The sequence below is a fragment of the Schistocerca nitens genome, chromosome 3, assembly GCF_023898315.1.
Source record: "Schistocerca nitens isolate TAMUIC-IGC-003100 chromosome 3, iqSchNite1.1, whole genome shotgun sequence".
NCBI classification, from domain to species: Eukaryota; Metazoa; Arthropoda; class Insecta; order Orthoptera; family Acrididae; genus Schistocerca; species Schistocerca nitens.
In genome coordinates, this window is record NC_064616.1 from 95,892,345 (window position 1) to 95,910,624 (window position 18,280).

Here is an 18,280-nt window from a genome sequence, read left to right on the forward strand (position 1 = left end):
CTTCCTGCCAGTTGCTCACCCAAATACACATTTTGAGATACTGTGGCCAGTCTGCCTGAAGCGATACGCCACTAGTTGTGTATCTTAAGAGAAACATCGTTACTCTTGCCAGCGGTTTCTTGACTTTGAAGATGTGATTATACTGGTGACGAGATATTGGCTACCCTAAGAGAGTCACAGTGTTTCCTGCCAGTTGCTCATCCAAATTCACATTTTTTAGATACTCTTTCCAGTCTGCCTGATAGCTACGCCACTAGTTGTGTATCTTAAGAGTCATTGTAACTTTTGCCAGGGGTTTCTTGAAGTTGCTGATGTGATTATGCTGGTGACGAGGCATTGGCTACCCTATGAGTGTCATAGTGATTCCTGCTAGTTGCTCACCCAAATACACATTTTTTTGATACTTTGGCCAGTCTGCCTCAAGTGACACCCCACTAGCTGTGTATCTTATGAGAAGCTTCGTTACCTTTGCAAGCGGTTTCCTGAAGTTGGTGATGGGATTATGTTGGTGACGAGGCATTGGCTACCTTAAGAGAGTCATAGTGCTTCCTGCCAGTTGCTCACCCAAATACACATTTTGAGATACTGTGGCCAGTCTGCCTGAAGCGATACGCCACTAGTTGTGTATCTTAAGAGAAACATCGTTAATCTTGACAGCGGTTTCTTGACTTTGAAGATGTGATTATACTGGTGACGAGATATTGGCTACCCTAAGAGAGTCACAGTGTTTCGTGCCAGTTGCTCATCCAAATACACATTTTTTAGATACTCTTTCCAGTCTGCCTGATAGCTACGCCACTAGTTGTGTATCTTAAGAGTCATTGTAACTTTTGCCAGGGGTTTCTTGAAGTTGCTGATGTGATTATGCTGGTGACGAGGCATTGGCTACCCTATGAGTGTCATAGTGATTCCTGCTAGTTGCTCACCCAAATACACATTTTTTTGATACTTTGGCCAGTCTGCCTCAAGTGACACCCCACTAGCTGTGTATCTTATGAGAAGCTTCGTTACCTTTGCAAGCGGTTTCTTGAAGTTGGTGATGGGATTATGTTGTTGACGCGGCATTGGCTACCTTGAGAGAGTCATAGTGCTTCCTGCCAGTTGCTCACCCAAATACAAATTTTGAGATACTGTGGCCAGTCTGCCTGAAGCGATACGCCACTAGTTGTGTATCTTAAGAGAAACATCGTTACTCTTGCCAGCGGTTTCTTGACTTTGAAGCTGTGATTATACTGGTGACGAGATATTGGCTACCCTAAGAGAGTCACAGTGTTTCGTGCCAGTTGCTCACCCAAATACACATTTTTTAGATACTGTTTCGTGTGCCTGAAGCGATACGCTACTAGTTGTGTATATTAAGAGAAACATCGTTACTTTTGCCAGGGGTTTCTAGAAGTTGCTGATTTGATTCTGCTGGTGACGAGGCATTGGCTACCTCAAGAGAGTCATAGAGATTCCTGCCAGTTCTTCACCCAAATACACATTTTTTAGATACTCTTTCCAGTCTGCCTGATAGCTACGCCACTAGTTGTGTATCTTAAGAGTCATTGTAACTTTTGCCAGGGGTTTCTTGAAGTTGCTGATGTGATTATGCTGGTGACGAGGCATTGGCTACCCTATGAGTGTCATAGTGATTCCTGCTAGTTGCTCACCCAAATACACATTTTTTTGATACTTTGGCCAGTCTGCCTCAAGTGACACCCCACTAGCTGTGTATCTTATGAGAAGCTTCGTTACCTTTGCAAGCGGTTTCCTGAAGTTGGTGATGGGATTATGTTGGTGACGAGGCATTGGCTACCTTAAGAGAGTCATAGTGCTTCCTGCCAGTTGCTCACCCAAATACACATTTTGAGATACTGTGGCCAGTCTGCCTGAAGCGATACGCCACTAGTTGTGTATCTTAAGAGAAACATCGTTAATCTTGCCAGCGGTTTCTTGACTTTGAAGATGTGATTATACTGGTGACGAGATATTGGCTATCCTAAGAGAGTCACAGTGTTTCGTGCCAGTTGCTCATCCAAATACACATTTTTTAGATACTCATTCCAGTCTGCCTGATAGCTACTCCACTAGTTGTGTATCTTAAGAGTCATTGTAACTTTTGCCAGGGGTTTCTTGAAGTTGCTGATGTGATTATGCTGGTGACGAGGCATTGGCTACCATATGAGTGTCATAGTGATTCATGCTAGTTGCTCACCAAAATACACATTTTTTTGATACTTTGGCCAGTCTGCCTCAAGTGACACCCCACTAGCTGTGTATCTTATGAGAAGCTTCGTTACCTTTGCAAGCGGTTTCTTGAAGTTGGTGATGGGATTATGTTGGTGACGAGGCATTGGCTACCTTAATAGAGTCATAGTGCTTCCTGCCAGTTGCTCACCCAAATACACATTTTGAGATACTGTGGCCAGTCTGCCTGAAGCGATACGCCACTGGTTGTGTATCTTAAGAGAAACATCGTTACTCTTGCCAGCGGTTTCTTGACTTTGAAGCTGTGATTATACTGGTGACGAGATATTGGCTACCCTAAGAGAGTCACAGTGTTTCGTGCCAGTTGCTCACCCAAATACACATTTTTTAGATAATGTTTCGTGTGCCTGAAGCGATACGCCACTAGTTGTGTATATTAAGAGAAACATCGTTACTTTTGCCAGGGGTTTCTAGAAGTTGCTGATTTGATTCTGCTGGTGACGAGGCATTGGCTACCTCAAGAGAGTCATAGAGATTCCTGCCAGTTCTTCACCCAAATACACATTTTTTAGATACTCTTTCCAGTCTGCCTGATAGCTACGCCACTAGTTGTGTATCTTAAGAGTCATTGTAACTTTTGCCAGGGGTTTCTTGAAGTTGCTGATGTGATTATGCTGGTGAGGAGGCATTGGCTACCCTATGAGTGTCATAGTGATTCCTGCTAGTTGCTCACCCAAATACACATTTTTTTGATACTTTGGCCAGTCTGCCTCAAGTGACACCCCACTAGCTGTGTATCTTATGAGAAGCTTCGTTACCTTTGCAAGCGGTTTCTTGAAGTTGGTGATGGGATTATGTTGGTGACGAGGCATTGGCTACCTTAAGAGACTCATAGTGCTTCCTGCCAGTTGCTCACCCAAATACAAATTTTGAGATACTGTGGCCAGTCTGCCTGAAGCGATACGCCACTAGTTGTGTATCTTAAGAGAAACATCGTTACTCTTGCCAGCGGTTTCTTGACTTTGAAGCTGTGATTATACTGGTGACGAGATATTGGCTACCCTAAGAGAGTCACAGTGTTTCGTGCCAGTTGCTCACCCAAATACACATTTTTTAGATACTGTTTCCAGTGTGCCTGAAGCGATACGCCACTAGTTGTGTATCTCAAGAGAAACATCGTTACTTTTGCCAGGGGTTTCTAGAAGTTGCTGATTTGATTCTGCTGGTGACGAGGCATTGGCTACCTCAAGAGAGTCATAGAGATTCCTGCCAGTTCTTCACCCAAATACACACTTTTTAGATACTCTTTCCAGTCTGCCTGATAGCTACGCCACTAGTTGTGTATCTTAAGAGTCATTGTAACTTTTGCCAGGGGTTTCTTGAAGTTGCTGATGTGATTATGCTGGTGACGAGGCATTGGCTACAATATGAGTGTCATAGTGATTCCTGCTAGTTGCTCACCCAAATACACATTTTTTTATACTTTGGCAGGTCTGCTTCAAGTGACACCCCACTAGCTGTGTATCTTATGAGAAGCTTCGTTACCTTTGCAAGCGGTTTCCTGAAGTTGGTGATGGGATTATGTTGGTGACGAGGCATTGGCTACCTTAAGAGAGTCATAGTGCTTCCTGCCAGTTGCTCACCCAAATACACATTTTGAGATACTGTGGCCAGTCTGCCTGAAGCGATACGCCACTAGTTGTGTATCTTAAGAGAAACATCGTTAATCTTGCCAGCGGTTTCTTGACTTTGAAGATGTGATTATACTGGTGACGAGATATTGGCTATCCTAAGAGAGTCACAGTGTTTCGTGCCAGTTGCTCATCCAAATACACATTTTTTAGATACTCTTTCCAGTCTGCCTGATAGCTACTCCACTAGTTGTGTATCTTAAGAGTCATTGTAACTTTTGCCAGGGGTTTCTTGAAGTTGCTGATGTGATTATGCTGGTGACGAGGCATTGGCTACCCTATGAGTGTCATAGTGATTCATGCTAGTTGCTCACCAAAATACACATTTTTTTGATACTTTGGCCAGTCTGCCTCAAGTGACACCCCACTAGCTGTGTATCTTATGAGAAGCTTCGTTACCTTTGCAAGCGGTTTCTTGAAGTTGGTGATGGGATTATGTTGGTGACGAGGCATTGGCTACCTTAAGAGAGTCATAGTGCTTCCTGCCAGTTGCTCAACCAAATACACATTTTGAGATACTGTGGCCAGTCTGCCTGAAGCGATACGCCACTGGTTGTGTATCTTAAGAGAAACATCGTTACTCTTGCCAGCGGTTTCTTGACTTTGAAGCTGTGATTATACTGGTGACGAGATATTGGCTACCCTAAGAGAGTCACAGTGTTTCGTGCCAGTTGCTCACCCAAATACACATTTTTTAGATACTGTTTCGTGTGCCTGAAGCGATACGCCACTAGTTGTGTATATTAAGAGAAACATCGTTACTTTTGCCAGGGGTTTCTAGAAGTTGCTGATTTGATTCTGCTGGTGACGAGGCATTGGCTACCTCAAGAGAGTCATAGAGATTCCTGCCAGTTCTTCACCCAAATACACATTTTTTAGATACTCTTTCCAGTCTGCCTGATAGCTACGCCACTAGTTGTGTATCTTAAGAGTCATTGTAACTTTTGCCAGGGGTTTCTTGAAGTTGCTGATGTGATTATGCTGGTGAGGAGGCATTGGCTACCCTATGAGTGTCATAGTGATTCCTGCTAGTTGCTCACCCAAATACACATTTTTTGATACTTTGGCCAGTCTGCCTCAAGTGACACCCCACTAGCTGTGTATCTTATGAGAAGCTTCGTTACCTTTGCAAGCGGTTTCTTGAAGTTGGTGATGGGATTATGTTGGTGACGAGGCATTGGCTACCTTAAGAGACTCATAGTGCTTCCTGCCAGTTGCTCACCCAAATACAAATTTTGAGATACTGTGGCCAGTCTGCCTGAAGCGATACGCCACTAGTTGTGTATCTTAAGAGAAACATCGTTACTCTTGCCAGCGGTTTCTTGACTTTGAAGCTGTGATTATACTGGTGACGAGATATTGGCTACCCTAAGAGAGTCACAGTGTTTCGTGCCAGTTGCTCACCCAAATACACATTTTTTAGATACTGTTTCCAGTGTGCCTGAAGCGATACGCCACTAGTTGTGTATCTCAAGAGAAACATCGTTACTTTTGCCAGGGGTTTCTAGAAGTTGCTGATTTGATTCTGCTGGTGACGAGGCATTGGCTACCTCAAGAGAGTCATAGAGATTCCTGCCAGTTCTTCACCCAAATTCACATTTTTTAGATACTCTTTCCAGTCTGCCTGATAGCTACGCCACTAGTTGTGTATCTTAAGAGTCATTGTAACTTTTGCCAGGGGTTTCTTGAAGTTGCTGATGTGATTATGCTGGTGACGAGGCATTGGCTACCCTATGAGTGTCATAGTGATTCCTGCTAGTTGCTCACCCAAATACACATTTTTTTATACTTTGGCAGGTCTGCTTCAAGTGACACCCCACTAGCTGTGTATCTTATGAGAAGCTTCGTTACCTTTGCAAGCGGTTTCTTGAAGTTGGTGATGGGATTATGTTGGTGACGAGGCATTGGCTACCTTAAGAGACTCATAGTGCTTCCTGCCAGTTGCTCACCCAAATACACATTTTGAGATACTGTGGCCAGTCTGCCTGAAGCGATACGCCACTAGTTGTGTATCTTAAGAGAAACATCGTTACTCTTGCCAGCGGTTTCTTGACTTTGAAGCTATGATTATACTGGTGACGAGATATTGGCTACCCTAAGAGAGTCACAGTGTTTCGTGCCAGTTGCTCACCCAAATACACATTTTTTAGATACTGTTTCCAGTGTGCCTGAAGCGATACGGCACTAGTTGTGTATCTTAACAGAAACATCGTTACTTTTGCCAGGGGTCTCTAGAAATTGCTGATTTGATTCTGCTGGTGACGAGGCATTGGCTACCTCAAGAGAGTCATAGAGATTCCTGCCAGTTCTTCACCCAAATACACATTTTTTAGATACTCTTTCCAGTCTGCCTGATAGCTACGCCACTAGTTGTGTATCTTAAGAGTCATTGTAACTTTTGCCAGGGGTTTCTTGAAGTTGCTGATGTGATTATGCTGGTGACGAGGCATTGGCTACCCTATGACTGTCATAGTGATTCCTGCTAGTTGCTCACCCAAATACACATTTTTTTTGATACTTTGGCCAGTCTGCCTCAAGTGACACCCCACTAGCTGTGTATCTTATGAGAAGCTTCGTTACCTTTGCAAGCGGTTTCCTGAAGTTGGTGATGGGATTATGTTGGTGACGAGGCATTGGCTACCTTAAGAGAGTCATAGTGCTTCCTGCCAGTTGCTCACCCAAATACACATTTTGAGATACTGTGGCCAGTCTGCCTGAAGCGATACGCCACTAGTTGTGTATCTTAAGAGAAACATCGTTACTCTTGCCAGCGGTTTCTTGACTTTGAAGATGTGATTATACTGGTGACGAGATATTGGCTACCCTAAGAGAGTCACAGTGTTTCGTGCCAGTTGCTCATCCAAATACACATTTTTTAGATACTCTTTCCAGTCTGCCTGATAGCTACGCCACTAGTTGTGTATCTTAAGAGTCATTGTAACTTTTGCCAGGGGTTTCTTGAAGTTGCTGATGTGATTATGCTGGTGACGAGGCATTGGCTACCCTATGAGTGTCATAGTGATTCCTGCTAGTTGCTCACCCAAATACACATTTTTTGATACTTTGGCCAGTCTGCCTCAAGTGACACCCCACTAGCTGTGTATCTTATGAGAAGCTTCGTTACCTTTGCAAGCGGTTTCTTGAAGTTGGTGATGGGATTATGTTGGTGACGAGGCATTGGCTACCTTAAGAGACTCATAGTGCTTCCTGCCAGTTGCTCACCCAAATACAAATTTTGAGATACTGTGGCCAGTCTGCCTGAAGCGATACGCCACTAGTTGTGTATCTTAAGAGAAACATCGTTACTCTTGCCAGCGGTTTCTTGACTTTGAAGCTGTGATTATACTGGTGACGAGATATTGGCTACCCTAAGAGAGTCACAGTGTTTCGTGCCAGTTGCTCACCCAAATACACATTTTTTAGATACTGTTTCCAGTGTGCCTGAAGCGATACGCCACTAGTTGTGTATCTCAAGAGAAACATCGTTACTTTTGCCAGGGGTTTCTAGAAGTTGCTGATTTGATTCTGCTGGTGACGAGGCATTGGCTACCTCAAGAGAGTCATAGAGATTCCTGCCAGTTCTTCACCCAAATTCACATTTTTTAGATACTCTTTCCAGTCTGCCTGATAGCTACGCCACTAGTTGTGTATCTTAAGAGTCATTGTAACTTTTGCCAGGGGTTTCTTGAAGTTGCTGATGTGATTATGCTGGTGACGAGGCATTGGCTACCCTATGAGTGTCATAGTGATTCCTGCTAGTTGCTCACCCAAATACACATTTTTTTATACTTTGGCAGGTCTGCTTCAAGTGACACCCCACTAGCTGTGTATCTTATGAGAAGCTTCGTTACCTTTGCAAGCGGTTTCTTGAAGTTGGTGATGGGATTATGTTGGTGACGAGGCATTGGCTACCTTAAGAGACTCATAGTGCTTCCTGCCAGTTGCTCACCCAAATACACATTTTGAGATACTGTGGCCAGTCTGCCTGAAGCGATACGCCACTAGTTGTGTATCTTAAGAGAAACATCGTTACTCTTGCCAGCGGTTTCTTGACTTTGAAGCTATGATTATACTGGTGACGAGATATTGGCTACCCTAAGAGAGTCACAGTGTTTCGTGCCAGTTGCTCACCCAAATACACATTTTTTAGATACTGTTTCCAGTGTGCCTGAAGCGATACGGCACTAGTTGTGTATCTTAACAGAAACATCGTTACTTTTGCCAGGGGTCTCTAGAAATTGCTGATTTGATTCTGCTGGTGACGAGGCATTGGCTACCTCAAGAGAGTCATAGAGATTCCTGCCAGTTCTTCACCCAAATACACATTTTTTAGATACTCTTTCCAGTCTGCCTGATAGCTACGCCACTAGTTGTGTATCTTAAGAGTCATTGTAACTTTTGCCAGGGGTTTCTTGAAGTTGCTGATGTGATTATGCTGGTGACGAGGCATTGGCTACCCTATGACTGTCATAGTGATTCCTGCTAGTTGCTCACCCAAATACACATTTTTTTTGATACTTTGGCCAGTCTGCCTCAAGTGACACCCCACTAGCTGTGTATCTTATGAGAAGCTTCGTTACCTTTGCAAGCGGTTTCCTGAAGTTGGTGATGGGATTATGTTGGTGACGAGGCATTGGCTACCTTAAGAGAGTCATAGTGCTTCCTGCCAGTTGCTCACCCAAATACACATTTTGAGATACTGTGGCCAGTCTGCCTGAAGCGATACGCCACTAGTTGTGTATCTTAAGAGAAACATCGTTACTCTTGCCAGCGGTTTCTTGACTTTGAAGATGTGATTATACTGGTGACGAGATATTGGCTACCCTAAGAGAGTCACAGTGTTTCGTGCCAGTTGCTCATCCAAATACACATTTTTTAGATACTCTTTCCAGTCTGCCTGATAGCTACGCCACTAGTTGTGTATCTTAAGAGTCATTGTAACTTTTGCCAGGGGTTTCTTGAAGTTGCTGATGTGATTATGCTGGTGACGAGGCATTGGCTACCCTATGAGTGTCATAGTGATTCCTGCTAGTTGCTCACCCAAATACACATTTTTTTGATACTTTGGCCAGTCTGCCTCAAGTAACACCCCACTAGCTGTGTATCTTATGAGAAGCTTCGTTACCTTTGCAAGCGGTTTCCCCCCCTGCGGGTTCGGGGGTTAGAATAGGCCCGCGGTATTCCTGCCTGTCGTAAGAGGCGACTAAAAGGAGTCTCAAATGTTTCGGCCTTATGTGATGGTCCCCTCTCGGGTTTGACCTCCATCTTTCTAAATTATTCCGAAGAGCGAGCCAATTGGGGAAGGGCGCCTTACATGGTGCACTGTATCCGTCGTGCAATTAGACCTTTAGCCGGCTTTCTCGTCGTTGCAATGGTGTCCCGCTCGTTTTCGATCTCTTGGGCGATTACCACGCTGCACTTTGCAGTGTTTCTTTTATCTGCGACGACGACCTTGGTCAGTTTTGCACCTAAGATCCAGCACGGTAGCCAGTCCGTTGTGGTGGGGCCGCCATGTACCCTCTTGGTTGTAGCCCCCTGACAACACAGGGATCGCTCTACTGATGCCTGCGCCGTTAACTCCCCACGTATGCCAAGGAGTAGATGCCCATCTCCTTGGGGCATCAGGACTCCCGGCAATGGCTGTCCTGCCAGGTGGCTATTGCTGCGGCTGGGTGGCGCCCGTGGGGAGGGCCCTTGGTCGGAGTAGGTGGCATCAGGGCGGATGACCCGCAATGAAGCGTGGTACATCATCTCTCGCTGGCGGCCAGCCGCCAGCAGTCTCTAAGCGTTCTCGGGCTCAATTTAATGCTCAGAAGTACGACCCAAAAACGTTCCCCTCCCTGGCCACGCCGTGGGAAGAGCGTAAGTCTCAGTCTGGAGGTAACAGTTATTCGCCCCGGTTCTTAGTTTGCACGAGAGCTGATGGGGAGTCTTTTCTCTCCACAAAGCCTCAGTTCTTCGTCGAGCATTTAGAGGACAAGTTTGGGGAGGTGGAGGGCTTGTCTAAAATGCGCTCCGGGTCAGTACTGATACAAACGGCATCCTCCGCCCAGTCACGCCGATTACTTGCTTGTGACAAGTTGGGGGATGTTAACGTTACTATTACACCACATAAGAGTTTGAATATGGTCCAGGGTGTTATTTTCCATAGGGACCTCCTTTTGCAGTCTGATGACGAGCTGCGCGCCAACTTAGAACGTAGAGGTGTTCATTTCGTCCGTCGCGTTCATCGGGGTCCGAGGGACAATCAGGTTGCTACCGGTGCCTTCATCTTGGCCTTCGAGGGTGATACGTTACCGGAAAAGGTCAAGGTGATGGTCTACCGATGTGACGTCAAGCCCTATATCCCTCCCCCGATGCGGTGCTTCAAGTGCTGGAAGTTCGGCCATATGTCTTCCCGCTGCACTTCCAGCCTCACATGTCGAGATTGCGGACGCCCATCTCATCCCGATACTCCATGTGCCCCGCCTCCCATCTGCGTCAACTGTGGGGAGCACCATTCACCTTGCTCGCCAGACTGCAGAATATACCAGAAAGAGCGCAAAATCATGGAATATAAGACCCTGGACAGACTGACTTATACTGAGGCCAAAAGGAAATACGACCGATTACATCCAGTGAGAATGTCCTCTTCCTATGCCGCTGCTACAACACCTGTGGTCACCCCATCAGTTTCGCGACTTCCGGCCGAATCGCTGAGTGGTACAACTCCTCCTGCCCCCTTGCCAGTGGGGGGCTCTACCCACCGGGTTGCTCCTGCGCCACCTACCTCAGGGGCAACACCATCCCCCCCATCAGGGACGTCCGTCCCTGCTTCTAAGCCGGAGAAGTGTCCCACTTCTTCGGCTTCTCACGCTCGCAAGGGGTCCCTTGGGTCCCTCCCTTCCCAGGTTTCCACCAGCGGGAAGGCTGACGACCGACAGTGGCGTAAGTGCCCACAATCAGCTGGTCGAAGGGCTTCACGATCCTCCTCAGTCCCAGAGACTGAATCGGTGAAGCCCTCCCAGCCAGTTAAACCCAAGGAGCAGCGTGAGAAACCAAAGAAGAAGAGCTCTAAGCCCAAGGAACTCGCGGTGGCAACCACCCCACCGCAACCTTCCAGCTCTGCGTCTGAGGACGAGGTGGAGATTCTGGCGTCCGCTGAGGACATGGATCTCGCCGGTCCCTCAGACGCCATGAATAGCACTAGCGTGGGTGCTCAATCAGAGGCAGCAGGTGACCCGGCGGCGTAATCTGCCTTCCCAGTCCCGTCACGCCTTTCCCAGCCATGGCCAATACCATCATCCAGTGGAACTGCAGCGGTTTCTTCCACCATCTAGCTGAGCTCCGCCAACTTATCAGCCTTCACCCTTTCTTCTGCATTGCTCTCCAGGAAACTTGGTTTCCAGCAATGCGAACCCCCGCCCTCCGTGGCTATCGGGGTTATTATAAGAACCGAGCAGCTTATGAAAGGGTGTCTGGTGGCGTCTGCATATATGTCCTTCACACTCTGCACAGCGAGTCTGTCCCTCTCCAGACGCCTTTAGAGGCTGTCGCTGTACGGGTGTGGACGCCTCAGGCTATTACTGTCTGCAGTCTTTACCTTCCACCGGATGGTGATGTCTCGCAGCATGTCCTGGCTGCACTGGTCGCCCAATTGCCGCCACCTTTCTTGCTATTGGGCGACTTCAACGCCCATAACCCTCTGTGGGGTGGGTCAGTGGCAACAGGTCGAGGCGCCATCGTTGAGAATTTATTGTCGCAGCTCGATCTCTCGCTGTTAAATGATGGTGCCTTCACACACTTCAGTGTGGCGCATGGCACCTACTCCGCCATTGACCTTTCCATCTGTAGCCATAGCCTCTTACCGTCTGTCCAATGGAGTGTGCATGACGACCTGTGTGGTAGTGACCACTTTCCGATCTTTTTGTCACTACCACAGCGCCACTCTTCTGGGCGCCCTAGCAGATGGGCTATGAATATGGCTGACTGGGACTTGTTCTCCTCCACTGCCGCTTTTGAGCCTCTCTCTACTGACGACATTGATGCGGTGGTTCAATCGGTCACCACCGGCATCGTTACTGCCGCCGAATCTGCCATTCCCCGTTCCTCTGGGTCCCCTCGGCGGCGGGCTGTGCCTTGGTGGTCGCCTGAGATCGCTGAAGCGATTAAAGATCGCCGGCGGGCGCTTCAGCGTCACAAGCGACATCCCTCCATCGACCACCTTATCGCCTTCAAACGGCTGCGTGCGCGGGCCCGCCTCCTTATCCGCCGAGGCAAGAAGGAGTGCTGGGAGCGGTATGTATCCACCATTGGGCTCCATGTTACTCCGTCGCAGGTCTGGGCCAAGATTCGGCGCGTCTACGGCCATCGGACCCCTGCCAGCGTCCCTGCGCTCTCACTGAATGGAGCAGTTTGTACTGACTCCGACGTCATTGCAAATCGCTTAGCAGAGCATTTTGCTGTGAGTTCCGCTTCTGCGAATTACCCCCAGGCCTTCCGCTCCATTAAAGAGCGGATGGAACGTCGGAGTCTTTCGTTTCGGACCAACCACCCAGAATCTTACAATGCTCCATTTAGTGAGTGGGAATTTCGCAGTGCCCTAGCTGCTTGCCCTGATACCGCTCCTGGGCCAGATGGCATCCACTGTCAGATGCTGAAACACCTTTCAGTGGACTGCCAGCGGCGCCTTCTCGATCTTTACAACCGTCTTTGGGTCGAGGGGGAGTTTCCGTCACAATGGCGGGAAGGCGTTGTCATCCCCGTTTTGAAACCTGGAAAGAACCCTCTGGAGGTGGACAGCTACCGTCCCATTAGCCTCACCAACGTTCTTTGCAAGTTGATTGAACGGATGGTGAGCCGGCGCTTGACTTGGGTACTGGAGTCTCGGGGACTTCTTGCTCCGTCTCAGGGTGGGTTCCGTAAAGGCCGCTCCGCCACCGACAATCTGGTGAGCCTGGAGTCGGCCATCCGTACTGCCTTTGCCCGCCGTCAGCACCTGGTCGCTGTCTTTTCCGACATGCGGAAGGCGTACGATACGACATGGCGTCATCACATCCTTTCTACGCTTCATGGATGGGGTCTTCGGGGTCCTCTGCCGATTTTTATCCGCAATTTTCTGTCGTGTCGTACCTTCCGCGTGCAAGTCGCGGCCTCGTATAGTTCCTCCCACGTCCAGGAGAACGGTGTGCCACAGGGTTCTGTTTTAAGTGTCTGTCTGTTTTTAATAGCCATTAACGGGCTTGCTGCGGCCGTGGGAAATTCTGTCTCCGCTTCCCTGTATGCTGACGACTTCTGCCTTTATTACAGCTCTACTGGCATTGCAGCGGTTGAACGTCAGCTACAGGGCTCTATCCGCAAGGCGCAGTCTTGGGCTGTAGCGCATGGGTTTCAGTTTTCGGCAGCCAAGACCCGCGTTATTCATTTCTGCCGGCGCCGAACAGTCCATCCTGAGCCGCAGCTTTATCTTGCCGACGAACTGCTTGCTGTGGTGGAGACCCACAGGTTTTTGGGGGTGGTTTTCGATGCCCGGTTGACTTGGCTGCCTCATATCCGGCAGCTCAAACAGGCATGTTGGCGGCATCTCAATGCTCTGCGATGTTTGAGCCACACCCGCTGGGGCGCCGACCGCTCTACCCTGTTACGGCTCTACCAGGCGCTCATCCAGTCCCGCCTGGATTATGGGAGCCTGGCTTATGGCTCAGCGTCCCCATCTGCGTTACGGGTGCTGGACCCAATTCTCCACAGCGGGATACGCCTTGCCACTGGTGCTTTCCGCACCAGCCCTGTGGACAGCGTACTAGTGGAGGCAGGTGTACCTCCACTGCGGTTCCGACGCCAACGTTTGCTGGCCGCTTATACTGCCCATGTTCTAAGCTCGCCTGGGCATCCTAACTATCGTCTCCTGTTCCCGCGATCGGTCGTCCGTCTGCCAGAACGTCGGCCCCGGTCTGGTTGTCCAATAGCGGTCCGCGTCAAAGAGCTTCTCTCTGGGCTTCGGGTTTTCACTGTTCCACCTCCTTTCCGGGCTCCTTTGCCTCCACCCCCATGGTGTGTTCGTCGCCCTTGCCTTCGGCTCGACTTGGCACAGTGCCCGAAGGACTCAGTCCCTCCAGAGGCCTTCCGCCGCCGCTTTTTTTCCATCCTGGCCACGTATCAGGGCTCTGGAATTGTTTACACCGACGGTTCGATGGTTGCTGGTCGTGTCGGGTATGCGCTCACTCTAGGGGACCATTCCGAACAACGTTCCTTGCCGGATGGCTGCAGCGTTTACACTGCTGAGCTGGTTGCCATCTTTCGTGCCCTAGAGTATATCCGCTCCTGCTCAGGTGAGTCCTTCGTTATCTGTAGCGATTCCCTGAGCGGTTTACGAGCTCTCGACCAGTGTTTTCCTCGTTCTCGTCTGGTGATGGCTATCCATGAGTCCCTGCATACTCTTGCGCGTTGCGGCCGCTCTGTGGTCTTTGTATGGACCCCTGGTCATGTCGGTATCCCGGGCAATGAACATGCTGACCGCCTGGCGAAGGAGGCCACGGGACAACCGTCTCTGGATGTTGGCCTCCCAGAGACTGATTTGCGGGCAGTCCTCTGCCGAAAAGTGTTTGCGATTTGGGACGCTGAATGGCACGATCGGATCACGCACAATAAACTCCGTGCCATTAAGGAGACGACGACTGTGTGGCGGTCATCCATGCGAGCCAACCGCAGGGACTCAGTCGTCCTTTGTCGGCTCCGAATTGGCCACTCCCGGCTGACACACAGTTATTTACTGCGACGGGAGGACCCACCTTTATGTCGCTGCGGCTCCATTTTGACGGCGGTCCACATTTTATTGGACTGTCCACTTTTAGCTGTGCTCAGGCAGTCGTTCGCACTGCCTGACACGCTCCCTGCCCTTTTAACAGATGACTCGGCTATGGCTGACTTAGTTTTACGTTTTATTCGGGCAGGGGGCTTTTATCATTTAATCTGAGTGTTTGTTTTATGTTATTGTTTTGTTGATTCTGGCCTTTGGCCTATGCTTTTCAACTGGTTTTTTAACGTGTTTCTAAGTGGTTAGCTTTTCCTTTTTTTATTTCTATGGTCGGCCAACCACCGTCACACTCTGTGTGGTTTTAGTTCGTTTTGTCTTGTCTTTGAGTTTCTTTTGTTCTGTTTCGTCTGTGTTCTATTCTGTTCCTCGTTTTTATTCTCTGTGGGTGTTCTTTGTCTTTGGAAAAAGGGACCGATGACCGTAGCAGTCTGGTCCCTTTGATCCCCCCAAACCAACCAACCAACCAAGCGGTTTCTTGAAGTTGGTGATGGGATTATGTTGGTGACGAGGCATTGGGTACCTTAAGAGAGTCATAGTGCTTCCTGCCAGTTGCTCACCCAAATACACATTTTGAGATACTGTGGCCAGTCTGTCTGAAGCGATACGCCACTAGGTGTGTAACTTAAGAGAAACATCGTTACTCTTGCCAGCGGTTGCTTGACTTTGAAGCTGTGATTATACTGGTGACGAGATATTGGCTACCCTAAGAGAGTCACAGTGTTTCGTGCCAATTGCTCACCCAAATACACATTTTTTAGATACTGTTTCCAGTGTGCCTGAAGCGATACGCCACTAGTTGTGTATCTAAAGAGAAACATCGTTACTTTTGCCAGGGGTTTCTAGAAGTTGCTGATTTGATTCTGCTGGTGACGAGGCATTGGCTACCTCAAGAGAGTCATAGAGATTCCTGCCAGTTCTTCACCCAAATACACATTTTTTAGATACTCTTTCCAGTCTGCCTGATAGCTACTCCACTAGTTGTGTATCTTAAGAGTCATTGTAACTTTTGCCAGGGGTTTCTTGAAGTTGCTGATGTGATTATGCTGGTGACGAGGCATTGGCTACCCTATGAGTGTCATAGTGATTCCTGCTAGTTGCTCACCCAAATACACATTTTTTTGATACTTTGGCCAGTCTGCCTCAAGTGACACCCCACTAGCTGTGTATCTTATGAGAAGCTTCGTTACCTTTGCAAGCGGTTTCTTGATGTTGGTGATGGGATTATGTTGGTGACGAGGCATTGGCTACCTTAAGAGAGTCATAGTGCTTCCTGCCAGTTGCTCACCCAAATACACATTTTGAGATACTGTGGCCAGTCTGCCTGAAGCGATACGCCACTAGTTGTGTATCTTAAGAGAAACATCGTTACTCTTGCCAGCGGTTGCTTGACTTTGAAGCTGTGATTATACTGGTGACGAGATATTGGCTACCCTAAGAGAGTCACAGTGTTTCGTGCCAGTTGCTCACCCAAATACACATTTTTTAGATACTGTTTCCAGTGTGCCTGAAGCGATACGCCACTAGTTGTGTATCTCAAGAGAAACATCGTTACTTTTGCCAGGGGTTTCTAGAAGTTGCTGATTTGATTCTGCTGGTGACGAGGCATCGGCTACCTCAAGAGAGTCATAGAGATTCCTGCCAGTTCTTCACCCAAATACACATTTTTTAGATACTCTTTCCAGTCTGCCTGATAGCTACGCCACTAGTTGTGTATCTTAAGAGTCATTGTAACTTTTGCCAGGGGTTTCTTGAAGTTGCTGATGTGATTATGCTGGTGACGAGGCATTGGCTACCCTATGAGTGTCATAGTGATTCCTGCTAGTTGCTCACCCAAATACACATTTTTTTGATACTTTGGCCAGTCTGCCTCAAGTGACACCCCACTAGCTGTGTATCTTATGAGAAGCTTCGTTACCTTTGCAAGCGGTTTCCTGAAGTTGGTGATGGGATTATGTTGGTGACGAGGCATTGGCTACCTTAAGAGAGTCATAGTGCTTCCTGCCAGTTGCTCACCCAAATACACATTTTGAGATACTGTGGCCAGTCTGCCTGAAGCGATACGCCACTAGTTGTGTATCTTAAGAGAAACATCGTTACTCTTGCCAGCGGTTTCTTGACTTTGAAGATGTGATTATACTGGTGACGAGATATTGGCTACCCTAAGAGAGTCACAGTGTTTCGTGCCAGTTGCTCATCCAAATACACATTTTTTAGATACTCTTTCCAGTCTGCCTGATAGCTACGCCACTAGTTGTGTATCTTAAGAGTCATTGTAACTTTTGCCAGGGGTTTCTTGAAGTTGCTGATGTGATTATGCTGGTGACGAGGCATTGGCTACCCTACGAGTGTCATAGTGATTCCTGCTAGTTGCTCACCCAAATACACATTTTTTTTGATACTTTGGCCAGTCTGCCTCAAGTGACACCCCACTAGCTGTGTATCTTATGAGAAGCTTCGTTACCTTTGCAAGTGGTTTCTTGAAGTTGGTGATGGGATTATGTTGGTGACGAGGCATTGGGTACCTTAAGCGAGTCATAGTGCTTCCTGCCAGTTGCTCACCCAAATACACATTTTGAGATACTGTGGCCAGTCTGCCTGAAGCGATACGCCACTAGTTGTGTATCTTAAGAGAAACATCGTTACTCTTGCCAGCGGTTGCTTGACTTTGAAGCTGTGATTATACTGGTGACGAGGTATTGGCTACCCTAAGAGAGTCACAGTGTTTCGTGCCAGTTGCTCACCCAAATACACATTTTTTAGATACTGTTTCCAGTGTCCCTGAAGCGATACGCCACTAGTTGTGTATCTTAAGAGAAACATCGTTACTTTTGCCAGGGGTTTCTAGAAGTTGCTGATTTGATTCTGCTGGTGACGAGGCATTGGCTACCTCAAGAGAGTCATAGAGATTCCTGCCAGTTCTTCACCCAAATACACATTTTTTAGATACTCTTTCCAGTCTGCCTGATAGCTACTCCACTAGTTGTGTATCTTAAGAGTCATTGTAACTTTTGCCAGGGGTTTCTTGAAGTTGCTGATGTGATTATGCTGGTGACGAGGCATTGGTTACCCTATGAGTTTCATAGTGATTCCTGCTAGTTGCTCACCCAAATACACATTTTTTGATACTTTGGCCAGTCTGCCTCAAGTGACACCCCACTAGCTGTGTATCTTATGAGAAGCTTCGTTACCTTTGCAAGCGGTTTCTTGAAGTTGGTGATGGGATTATATTGGTGACGAGGCATTGGCTACCTTAAGAGAGTCATAGTGCTTCCTGCCAGTTGCTCACCCAAATACACATTTTGAGATACTGTGGCCAGTCTGCCTGAAGCGATACGCCACTAGTTGTGTATCTTAAGAGAAACATCGTTACTCTTGCCAGCGGTTTCTTGACTTTGAAGATGTGATTATACTGGTGACGAGATATTGGCTACCCTAAGAGAGTCACAGTGTTTCCTGCCAATTGCTCATCCAAATACACATTTTTTAGATACTCTTTCCAGTCTGCCTGATAGCTACGCCACTAGTTGTGTATCTTAAGAGTCAATGTAACTTTTGCCAGGGGTTTCTTGAAGTTGCTGATGTGATTATGCTGGTGACGAGGCATTGG